The sequence below is a fragment of the Dipteris shenzhenensis genome, chromosome 25, assembly GCF_047967505.1.
Source record: "Dipteris shenzhenensis isolate YYH24624 ecotype China chromosome 25, Dip_SZ_1.0, whole genome shotgun sequence".
NCBI classification, from domain to species: domain Eukaryota; kingdom Viridiplantae; phylum Streptophyta; class Polypodiopsida; order Gleicheniales; family Dipteridaceae; genus Dipteris; species Dipteris shenzhenensis.
The window spans coordinates 49421088-49433245 of record NC_141620.1 but is presented as its reverse complement, the minus strand read 5'-3'; the positions used below and the strand labels follow the sequence as shown (position 1 = coordinate 49433245).

Genomic DNA, 12158 nt, shown 5'->3' with positions numbered 1-12158 from the left:
CCCTACCAGAGGAGTTTTCTTTTGAAGATGACGGATTTTTGCAGCTCTCTCTTGGCTGGCTGATGTCGTTTTTGAAGATTTCTCTGTGACAGATCTCCTCCCGTTGGTGTTTCCTGCTGCTGGCATGCTCCCTGGACCTGGGTGTCTTCATTCTGGGGCTTTTCTCGACTTTCTTTGCGACATAAGTTCTCCTTTTCTGCATCTGAAGCCATATTCTTGGATGCCTCACTCCTAGCTCTTGTCTGGTGCAAGGCGCACTAATTTCTGAGGTTCCTGTGGGCTGTAATCTCCATTCTGGTGGACGCTCTCTTATGACCTTTTCTGGTGGTGGAAGGCAGCCAAGGACAGCTCCCTCCTTCCAGAGTCTGCTATCTGCTGTTCAACCATCTTTTGAGGTTGTTTCGAGCTGAAACAGGCTCCTTTTGTTGGCCGAATTCTTGTCTTCTCCTTCTGCTTTGTGCTACTGTCATTCTTGTTGAGTTTTTGGAAGGTTGGATGCCTTGTCGTTGGCCCGGGAGAGGATTGGGGCACTGGATGTGATACTCTCTTCATGGGGAAGCAATGGCAAGCCTTGGGCTCAGTGATGGCTTTGATTTATGTGGATGCATTGCTTGGCATGGTGCTTGGTCATTCTGCTTGTGATATGCTTGGCTACTGAAGGGAACCAAGAGGATAGCACTAGGAGTTGGTCACTTGCATAGCCACGGGTTGGCTTTGTACTGGGTTGCACCTGCGGGTGAGTTCAAGAAGGGAGTCCCTTGTATTTGAATTAACTAGTGAATAAATAAATACTGCAAGGAGCGGCAAGTGTTGGGGCCAACAGGTGTCACTGTTTATGCTATTGAGTAGGGGCATTCTAGCCTTCCTTGTTTTGTTTGGCTCAGTGATGCTATGCCATGGTGTTGTATGCTCTAAATATTGTGTTTGGGCAATGGCAATGGAACATGGTGGTTGTATTTTGGTGTTGTGAGAGAATAGAGTAAGATCTACTGCCCTTTGTCAGTCAAAGGTCGGTTACAGTGGTTCCGTTGCGGGGACACTCATCAAATCATCCAGAGGAGTCCTTGGGCAGCTTGGGTAGAGAAAGTATCTGCTGATTTTTCTTGGTACAGCCACCCATTGCCTTTAATATGGAGCATATAAGGCTTGGTTATGATGCAGACTTAGAGTGTGAGCCAGAGCAGCAGATAAGGGGAGCACACCCTGGAATAAGAGTGCAAGATGCAGCCCATGAAGGGCAGAGTACTCAGGTTGATGCATTGGGGCAGCCAGCTCCACAAGTACATAACTTTGCTAGTGCAGTTGCATTGGGTGCAGACCCAAGTGTACAGCCAAATGCTATGGCCGTGATGCAAACTCAGATGGCTTTTGTGTTGCAATTTTTAACTCAGCTCACTCAGAGTTTTGCTGAGCTTGTACATAATCCAGCTCTATTGCCGAGGGTAGAGGCACAGCCCATATAGGATCCCACAAATGCATGTGGGACAGCCACTACGAGAGCTACAGACACCAGTGGTACAACCAATTGCAGAGCCATAGAGGCAAGGACCAAATGGGAATGAGCATGGTAGCAATGCTCAGAATGTGCAGCAAGAGCAGCAAGCCCAACCACAACATGTGGTTCAGCCCACTCACTTTGGAGGAGGATCTATATTTCAGGCCATGACCACACAGCCAGCCCTAAATTCTTTGTATGCTAATGTGGGGATACAGCCTGGAATGTTGGGAGGCAGTCCCATGGTGTCTCACACTCAAGCAGTACCACCTGTGCCACCAAATCCAGCTGTGGGGAGTGCTATACAAGCTCCAGAAGGACCCCAAGGACAGCAGCCTCTTTATTTGCAGCCCCCTGGCTATGATCATCTAGAACCCAGGCTTAAGATGAAGGATTACAAGGAGAGAGGGGCAGCAGTGAAGTTTGAGACCTTCAATGGGCATGCAGATAGGATGAAGGCTCTTACCTTTTTGCAGCAATTTGACTTGGCTTATGCTGGAGGTTATTTGAGAGAGTCTTCGAAAATCAGGAAGGCAGCCACATTCCTCAAAGGTAATGCGATGCAGTGGTGGTCTAGCCTTCTTCTTCAGGGGCAGACACCCGCTACATGGGTTGATTTCAAGTAGGTATTCTCAGCCACATGGCTCACCACTACATTTGAAGTGGATGTCATGACTCAGTGGCATAACCTGAATGCTAGGGAATGCAAGAATCTAGAAGACTACAATAAGAAGTTTTGGGATGCACTTTTGCCTGTGAGCTCCTATAGAACAGTCCCATTTTCAGAGCAGGTTGAAAAGTATTGTTGTGGTCTTCCTAAAGAGCTGAGGGACTATTGCACAAAGACACACATTTCCAGCATGTCACAGTTGATAGAGAATGCAAACACAGCTTACTCACTCATGCAGGGCAGAGTCTCAGGTTTTAAAAGCAACTTTAAAGAGGAGCACAAGAAACCACAGCAAGCTGGAAAAGTACCTTTCAAATCAAAGTTTGTGGCAGGTCAAAGAAGAAAACAGCAGCCCTCTTCCCTCACCTCTGAAGAGAGGAATAAATTGTTTGCTCAAGGAAGTGTTTTCTCTGCAAAGAGATTGGTCATAAGGCAGCAGATTGTCCTAACAAGAAGAGAAAAGAACCTGCAGCAACTCGGGCTGAGTCTAATCAGGGCACAAAAGAGGACCCCAGAGGCAAGAAACCTAAGCCAAGTGTTGGCCACATTACTGATATCATCGGGGGTGAGCTTGATGAGAAGAAGACAGAGATGTGTAGAGCATGGGGCAAGCTATGGGATCAGCATTGTTTGTACTTCTTTGACTTAGGGGCCAAAGCAAATTTTATAACTCCTGAACTTGCAGCTCAGTTGGATCTTCGACCAGAGGAGTTTGACCCTCTTTGTGAGGCCAACATGGCTAATCAGGAGATCAATACCCCTGTTACCTTGATTTATAGGGGTAAAACCCAAGTCATAGATGTAAACATGAAAGGGGAATCAGTCCCAGTTGTATTCGCTTCGGCAATTTCCTGGATAATGAAAAAGCATCTTTCAGTGTATTTGATATTTGTAAAAGAAAAGGAACCGCCAGAGGATGAATCTAAAATTTCCAAGATGGAAAAACAGTAAACTGAGTTTTTATTTCAGTTTCAAGATTGTTTCTCAGACGAACTCCCAGAGGAGTTACCTCCTGAAAGGCTAGAAGATCATACCATTGACATCATTCCTGGCAGTTCTCCACCGAACCGACCAGCATACAGGGTTAGTGCGGCACATCAGGAGGAGATCATGTGCCAGGTGAATGAATTGCTACAGAAGGGGTTGATTCAGCCAAGCTCTTCTCCATATTGTTCTCCTGTCCTATTAGTACAGAAGAAGGATGGATCTTGGAGAATGTGTATTGACTACAGGGCTTTGAATAAGATCTCTATCAAGAATCGATTCCCCATCCCACGTATTGATGACATTTTGGATCGATTAGAGGGATCAGCCATCTTCAGTCGCATTGACTTGAAGAGTGGTTATCATTAGATACGAATCAGGCCCGAAGATGTACACAAGACTGCCTTTAGAACTACTTTTGGGCTTTATGAGTTTCTTGTTATGCCATTTGGCCTGACTAATGCTCTTGCTACCTTCAATCGCATGATGGATCGGATTTTCGAAGAGCACAGAAAGTTTGTGGGAACATTCTTTGATGACATTATTGTGCACTCGAAAGATGAAGAGGAGCATAGGCAACACTTGGCAGTTGTATTTGCAGAACTCAGGAGACACAAGCTGTTGGTCAACACTGAAAAGAGTGAGTTCTTGATGCCAGAGATCCATTTCCTAGGACATCATCTCACGGGATGGAGTAAGGATGGACCCTGCCAAGATAGAGGCAATCAAGAATTGGCCTCCATTGAAGAACCTTGAAGTCTGTAGTTTTCTTGGCTTGTGTTCATATTATAGGCGCTTCATACGCCATTTTGCTGAGATAGCTTCACCTTTACATGGTTTGCAGAAGAAGGCAGTGCCTTTCGGTTGGGGGAAGAAAGAAATTGCAGCATTCAATGAGCTGAAGGAAAAGTTATGCTCTAATCGTGTTATCATTTTGCCAGACTTGCGAAAGCCTTTTGTTCTCCAATGCGATGCAAACAGCAACAATGTTGGTGGAGTACTTATGCAGGAAGGCAGAGTGGTTGCATATGAGAGCAGGCTGCTCCGAGATGCTGAACACAACATGAATGTGTATGAGCAAGAATTGGTAGCTGTAATACATGCTCTTACTGTGTGGAAGACTATCTTTTAGGTGTTGATTTTTACGTGCAAACTGATCATCAATCGCTGCGATACTTTCTCGTTCAGAGAAAGTTGTCAAAGAAGCACATGAGATGGGCAAACTTCCTTTCCATTTTTCATTTTCAGATTGTTCATGTGGCTGGAAAGAAGAATGTATTGGCTGATGCACTTTTCAGAAGGCCACGTACAGAAGCTATGTCCAAGAAACCACAGGTATCCGCAGTTACTATTGCTTATCACAATGAGCTAGATGCCATGAAGGAGCAGTATGCTACAGATGATGCTTTTGCACGTATTTATGATCAGCTTATGGAGGGCAATCGACATGATCATTATACACTCAGGAGGGAATGATGCATGGTAAGCTGTGTGTGACGCAGCCATTGAGGCAAGGTGCTCATTGAAAGTCATGCCCCATCGTATGCAGGACATAGGGGTATTGAAGCTACAATCAAAGCAGTGGAGCACTACTTTTATTGGCCTTCTCTTTGGAAGGATTGTTGGAATGGTCACCTCCCCATCTGTAAGCCCCCATATGAGGAGAGCGTGGGGGAGGGAGACCTAGGGCAGGATGTGCCCAAGAGGAAAAGAAGAGAGGGGGCTGCCACATGTGCAGCACCTCACATCAAAGAACATGGAAGGTACCCAGAGCTAGGATGGATCTACATGGTGCTGACATCAGCAGTGTACGGAACTGTACAGCGCTGGAGAAGAGCCTGGCAGAGGGCAGAACCAGCAGGACAGAAAAGTGCTGACATGGCAGGTCAGGAGTGCAGGTGTACGGGGCTGTATGGGGCCTGGTGGAGCAGCAAATGGGGCTGCCAGTGGGCAGTGGCATGCCTTATATATAGAGATCTACGGATGATGATGATGTTTTGGAGAGGTTTGTTTGATAACATGGGTACCTCACTACTGTTTTCCTCTTCATATCATCCCCAGTCTGATCGCCAGTTAGAAGAGGCAAATTCTACAGCATTGGAGTTGTTGCGTTGTTATGTGTCTGAGCACAAAGCTAAATGAGAACAGTATTTGCCGCTGATTGAGTGTACATACAATAACACAGTGCATTCTTCCACAGGTAAGGCACCATTTGAAATAGTGGAAGGTGCGAGAAAGGTTCCTCCTATTTTGCATACAAAAGAGAAGATATTTGTGGCTTATGAGTGTGTGGAAGACTTGCAGACAACGTATGAAAAGGTTAAGTATGCCCTTCAACACAGTCAGGACAAGTAGAAAAGAGCTCACAGATAAGCATCGCAGGAACCTGGTCTTCATGGAAGGTGATTGGGTATTGCTAAGGAACACCTCAGGAGCAAGAAAGGGAAGGTAAAGCTGTACACCAAGCTGAATATGAGGTACTACGGGCCCTTTCAAGTTCTTGAGAAGATCAATGAGGTAGCTTATAGGCTGAAGTTACGTGAGAATTGGACCATCTACAATGCTTTCCATGTTAGCTTGTTGAAGCCTCCCAAAGATCATGATATAGGGGGTCATGACTCTATATGAGTCCCTCAGAGGGAGGGTACGTGCCCCAGAAGGTCTATCAGATTAGGTTGAGAACACTATTAGAATGAAACAAGACTGCCCTCTCTCACCGACTCTATATCAATGAGATCACTTCTTTTGTAGACCACCTAGGAGGAGAAGGTTCACTCCTAGCTGACTTAATGGTGCATTTATTGTTGTATGCAGATGACATACTCGTCATATGATCCTTAGGAGAGGGATTGCAGAAACATCTAGAGGCTTTGGAGATGTTCTGCATAGAGAGAGACTTGACAGTTAACCTTGGGAAAACCAAGGTTATGATCTTCAAACACCTTCCCGAGGAGTATCCCATTGCCATAGTTTTACATACCAAGACAAGCCAGTTGAGATAGTGCGGTCTTACACATACTTGGGGGTTGTGTTCACTGGACCAGGTTTCACGATGACCCATGCAGGTACGGCACTGCTCACACGAGGGCAAGGTGCTTTGGCCCGACTAGAGAGGTGGTGCTTCCAAAGACAGTTCCAGGACTCTCCGCGAAGGGTTGGCTTTTCGACACGCTGGTGAGACCGATTGCCATGTATGTTGCTAGCACCTTTCCGGGGGAGTGATATTTCAGCGATAGAGTGAAAGAGATTTGAGAGGCTACCGGTGATTATGGGATCCAGGATGATTCGGAGCAAGCCCTCAGTCCCCCATCAAGTCATACAGGAAGAGTTTGCCATGACCCCTCTCCAGGTTGATGCTATCTTCCAGATAGTGACTTTCTCCACAGAGTCTGGGCCTTACCCCGGTGGAGAGTACCGATAGTAGCATTAGAGTCTTCCCAGGGAGCGGTGTTGATATAGCATGATACGCACGGGTATCTACATGGTTTGGTAGTCACGACATTCAGATGGACAAACTTCCCCCCTTTTCAGATGGACAAACTTCCCCCCTTTCAGTATAACATGGATTCACCACCCGAGATGATCCGAGGAGATGAGATCAACCATATCATATGGTTGGACCTCCTTAAGCTACATACATCTAGGGCTTTGGGGGGGGAGGAGTTCCCCACCAAGGTCTAGCTCTACCATGACCACTTCTTGAGGGTTTCGGAGCATGGTCTCGTCATCAGACCTCAAAGGATAGGAGAGTCTCACATGCATTGAGGATCGCTGTCAGTTAGTTGCGAGTCTCGTCACATCAGTTGTGGATTCAGGCAGGGAGCTGCAGGCATACCTAGAGAGCAGAGGATCTGCACATTGTGCCGGATGGAGGAGATCAAGATAGAGGAGCACTGTCTATGTGTCTGCCTAGTCTACTATGAGAATTGAGGGTGATATCATTGCCTCTTTCCGGAGGGGCATGGCTTTGGTCCACTTGCGAGGCTGATCCATTTTCCCGATCAGGTTTGTGTTGGGCTCTATCTGATTGAGATGCGATGACAGAGAGATATACTAATGTGATAGACACGAGAGCATCACGGATTGATGCCATAGGCCACCAAGATTGACAGAGCACAGACACTCGTTACAGCAGTAGGAGTCCCCGTCACGATGCTGCCAAACGAGAGACACACTCCACGTGCGACACGGAGATGGACCAGAGCACGCACGATCGTAGTTCGGCCTATTTCAGCGCTCTTCAGAGGTGACCACTAGAGATGACGTGTCACCTTGGATGTAGCCCACCGGATCTAGAGATTGAGGAGACCACACCCTCCACTGCATCGAGAGGCAGCTCGACAGAGCCACCAGGTTACTTGGATATATGGAACCTGGGGATGCAATAGGGACGTTAGCTCTGAGCACTTGATACTCTTCTGAGATATTTTGCTACTCTACTATTTTGCTCACTAGCTTAGCACTTTAGCACTCAGCAAGGGCCTTAGTGAGCCCTTTGCTTCAGCCCCTAGTGGCTTGTATGAGTTACCTTTTGGTTTTACACTTTGTCTCATAGGCCCGCGAGGCCTCCTGCAGATGTTAATACACCTTTCTTTCTTTTTTTCCTTACCTGTCATAAAGTTTCAAAACTCCTCTCAGAGTGTAGAAGAGAAGTGTACTCCAATCTTGCTTGAAACATTTGATTTTACTGCACTCTAGACTGAGATAGACTTGGAAAAGCTTGTTCCACAAGTTTTCAACTATAGAATTCAAAAAGATAGATGCAAAGTTTTAAGAGTTGAAAAATCAGCCTTGCATTTTGATTTTTATTGGATGAAGTCTAAAAGCAAGACCTTGATTTGAAATAGTAAAGGTGCCCAAAAGGTGTAGCTGTTGATGTCCCTTTGTTGGTTAAAGTTCCGTTTATATAATTTTGTTCATAACTGTAGGATACTCTATATTTCAACAAAGCATTGGTATTCAAAATGGGCACTGATTTTGCTGTTATCTCAGCAAACTTCTACCTTTTAACTTACCAATTTGAGTTTATGGAGCGATTGATCTCTTGTGAGACTTGTCCAATCGTTCTTCATAAACTTAGTCAGGTTACGAGATTCATAGATGACTTGTTTGTCCCAGACATTCCAAACTTTAAAGATTTTATGTACAAAGATGCAAACTCCTTTGGTGGAGGAATTTATCCTTGAGAGTTTCATGAACTAATGTACAGCTAGTGGAAGCTATTGTAGTTTCTTGGATCTTTGCATTACTCAATCTTCCTTAGGTTTAGAAGTTGATATCTATGGTAAACGACAACCACCTGAGTATGCTATGTTGAATGTCATACGAATGTCTCACATTGACTCAAACATCTTTGATATGGCTAAATATGGAGTGATTGCTTCCCAATTCTATACGTTCTCTCGTCTTTGCACAAGTAAGAGTGCATTTATCTCTCAATTTAGTAATCTAATTCTAATCTTAGAAGGGCTATAATACAAGAAAAGTAATGAAGAAACTACACTCTCTACTTTGTTGTAGTTGCTATGTTGTCAGAATTTGGGCTTTGGGTATGTTTGGGATCCTTGAACGTAGAATGAAAATTTAAAGTGGCGAGCTTCATAGCCCATTTTCTTTTGAGTCCTTAGATTTGTTCTATTTTTGGAGTTCATTTACTCTTAGGTATATGTTTAGTTTGTTTCCCATGGGCCCATGAGGCCTCCCGAGGACGTTAATATGACTCTCTCTCTTCCCCCCCCCCTCTCTCTAATTTTCTGCGTTCTTTCTTTCTTTTTGCTATCAAAGTTTTTGTTGTTTGGTTACGATCTCAAAGCTTAGTAAGCACTAATAGATTTCGGATTTTGATACCCAGATGGCAGCTTATGCTTGGGTACTGATGAGAACATACGCGTGGCTTTGCTCACTAAGCTCTTTTTCTGCTTTTTATTTTTCTCATAATTCTGTCTAAAGTCGCTTACAAACTTCCTTCTTTCCTTTATTCTTTTGCTTGTTTTATAAAAAAATTAAATTTGTAAGATTGGATATATTCTAGTCTTATGAAGGCATATATATATTCAATAGAAGGCTAAATCTGAGGATCATGCTTACTTTGAGGCTTGTCCCGGGTGTGGGAAAACAGCAAGCTGAAGGCTAAATCTGAGGATCATGCTTACTTTGAGGCTTGTCCCGGGTGTGGGAAGTGGGAGCTGAAGGAGAATTGCAGCAAATCATCAAGTTGGACAGTAGAAGGAGATCATGGACTAGTAGAAGAGGGAAGCAAAGTTGCCAGAGGGCAAGCGGACATAGGAAGAGGGCGAATTTGCAAGGAGAGCAGCAGGGAGAGGGTCCAAATTTGCAAGAGTGAGCAATGAGATTGCTTAGAACTGATCCCAAACGTCTTAGACTTTGGGTGAAAGAAGAAAGCTACAGAATGCTGAGAAAGCACCAAAAGCAGGTTGGAAAAGCTGGAAAAATGATTCTAATACCTTTTTTTTTTGAAATTGTAGTTTTTAATAGGTTATTCTATGCTTGAGTTTGCATCATAAACTGGCACATACCTTGTGGTTCTAGGTTAGAATATTTTTTAGGAATTATTTTAATCCTTTACTTAGGTCTCTTAAAAAATTTTCCCCATGAACCCTCTACCCATGCACACAATTTATTAAATTAATATGCTTAGAACAAAAATGCACGTCCTAGGTTTGCTAGGCTCATCACTTGATCTAGACAACGTGCATGTTAGTAATCAAGGTGCTAAACCTAACACTCAAACATTAGGGATTGTGGAGGTCACATTCGCCTCATGTTTAAACACTACGGAACCTGTAAAATTGATGAGCTTGGTAGCTTCGGCCTTTGACTCCATGATGTGATGACTGCATCAAATGAAACTGCATGCAATTGATCAGCTCCTGGGATACAAGAAATTCTGTGAATCTTCATGCATACAGATGACCTCTGCTAGTTCTCACGGATGCAGACGAGTTCTGCTAACTCTCACGCATGCAAACAATGAAACTTCGCGACTTGTGGGTTGCTTCTTGCTGACCCATGACACAGCTCCAGATCCAAGTGAGAAACAGTAACCTGTCACTGATCTCTTGCTGTCCACGTCTCCTGCCCAAACCGAGTCACAGAATCCGGTCAAGGTGTTGCCCTTGGTATAGGTGATGCCATAATCAAGTGTGCCTTTGATGTATTTCAGCACCTGCATCCCTGCCCTCCAATGGTTCTCCCGGGGCTTATTGGAAACCTGCTTAGTACACCAGTTGCAAAACTGATGTCCGGCCGTGTGTTGCACAAGTAAATCAAACTGCCCACAAGCCTTCTGTACTTCGCTTCGTCCACCAGTGGTGATGAATCCTCGTTTGAGAGCTTCACGCCAACCTCCATAGGGGATGGGTAGAGCTTACGACTGATTAAGGCCACTAGAGTGAAGTGGCTGTGCCACATTTGCATAAATTTGCAGCTGGCGTTATCAACTTTCTGAACATTACACTTTATGAGGTCTTCAAAAAGGCTGTAAATGGTGCTCCCCCTTAACTTGTGTTCTTTCGTGTTACTTGAATTGCTTGATTGAAGGGGCTGTGCCAGCAGACATCATAAACTCTTTGACATTACACTTAATGAGGTCTTCAAAAAGGCTGTGAAAAGTTTCCCCCCTTAACTTGTGTTGTTTCGTGTGACTTGAATTGGAGCTTGGGTTGTTTTACCCTAGTGGGTGCATTATACTCACTTTTGAAGATTTCCATTAAGAAATTAATATGTACATGCCACGGAGCACTCTTAACATCAAATGCTAGTCGGCAGCTTAGAATTGCATGACTATAGTGGGTTTCATTCCTTCGTCTTGACCATGTGGGGTCTGAAGCATGCTTGGTCTGCCATATCAGTGCATGAGAACTATGAATGAGGTTCTTTGTGTAGGATTATGTTGCAAGATAGTAGGAGCCGTGTTTGAAAGTTTAGGTTCTTTCTCAGGAAAAAATCAGTTGTAACTTTTTTTTTGTTTTTGTAGTGTAAGGCTGGCACTTCAAACAAAATGAATCCCGCCCCCCCCCCCTCCTTCTTTCGCCCCTTTTCCCGGTGCCTAATATGTCCTGCTAGCGGCCAACTTGGCAGGGAGGAGTCTTCCGTTCTACTTATCAGGGTTTCTATGTTTTGCTTAAATGAAGATATTGTCTTATTCAATTATGAGCCATTCTATTAGGTTATGTGACACTTCTGCCAAAGCCATGTGGTTCATCATCAGATTTACTTTTTCCTTTATTGTAAACAGTTTCCAAAGTAAGGGCAATTAATGGATCTATCTTTCCTGGTATTCACGTTGTCCTACTTAATGTAGGAAACCCGAAACTTAATGGGAAGCATATAGTATTTGCTTGGTTGAGTTACAGAAATTTCCAATTAATTTGTGAGTGTGGACAGCCATTCAGCTCAATTATCCATTTCAAATTATAAATTTCAAAGGTATACTGTGTCCAGGTTCGTGAAGTGTTTCTCCTTGTCTATAGGAAAATGTTCTTTATGATGGTAACTCGATCATGCATTATGCATACTGTCAAAGAACTGCACCTAGTTTGGAGGTCAGTATGTAGCCCCAAGCCAAAAGAACTCTCGACTTATAGCTTGACATTTTGCATCTTCACCTCAAGTCTATACGTAGTTCTTGTTAGCCAGGGGTAATATAAATCAAGCAGAATATGCTGCAGTTTTCCATCAGTGTATGTCTTCAACTAAGAGTGTTATGAGTTCTAGTCAAAGTCTTTTAAACTTTGACATTAAACAAGCTGATGGATAGGGATGCTTTAATGATGGGGAAGAGAATATTGAATAACGGAGTACATCTCTCTCTCTCTCTCTCTCTCTCTCTCTCTCTCTCTCTCAGCCTATACCTCTTCTCTGCTCAGCTTGCTGCTCAGTCCCTCCATCTGTTCAACCCTGTGCTCAGCCTGTCAGCCTCTCCCCCTTCCCTTTCTTGCTCCTAGCTTATCCACATAGCTTTCCCATCACTAGATTGGGTTCTCTGCT

General features: G+C 44.3%; 1 protein-coding gene and 1 pseudogene across 3 annotated transcripts in view; both read left to right on the top strand.

Annotated features, from left to right (window-relative positions):
* LOC147886003 (CLP protease regulatory subunit CLPX1, mitochondrial-like) overlaps positions 1-12158 on the top strand; it is a 49040-nt gene that overhangs the window by 17625 nt on the left and 19257 nt on the right. The window lies entirely within an intron of this gene.
* Positions 8114-8736, top strand: LOC147886004 (uncharacterized; annotated as a pseudogene).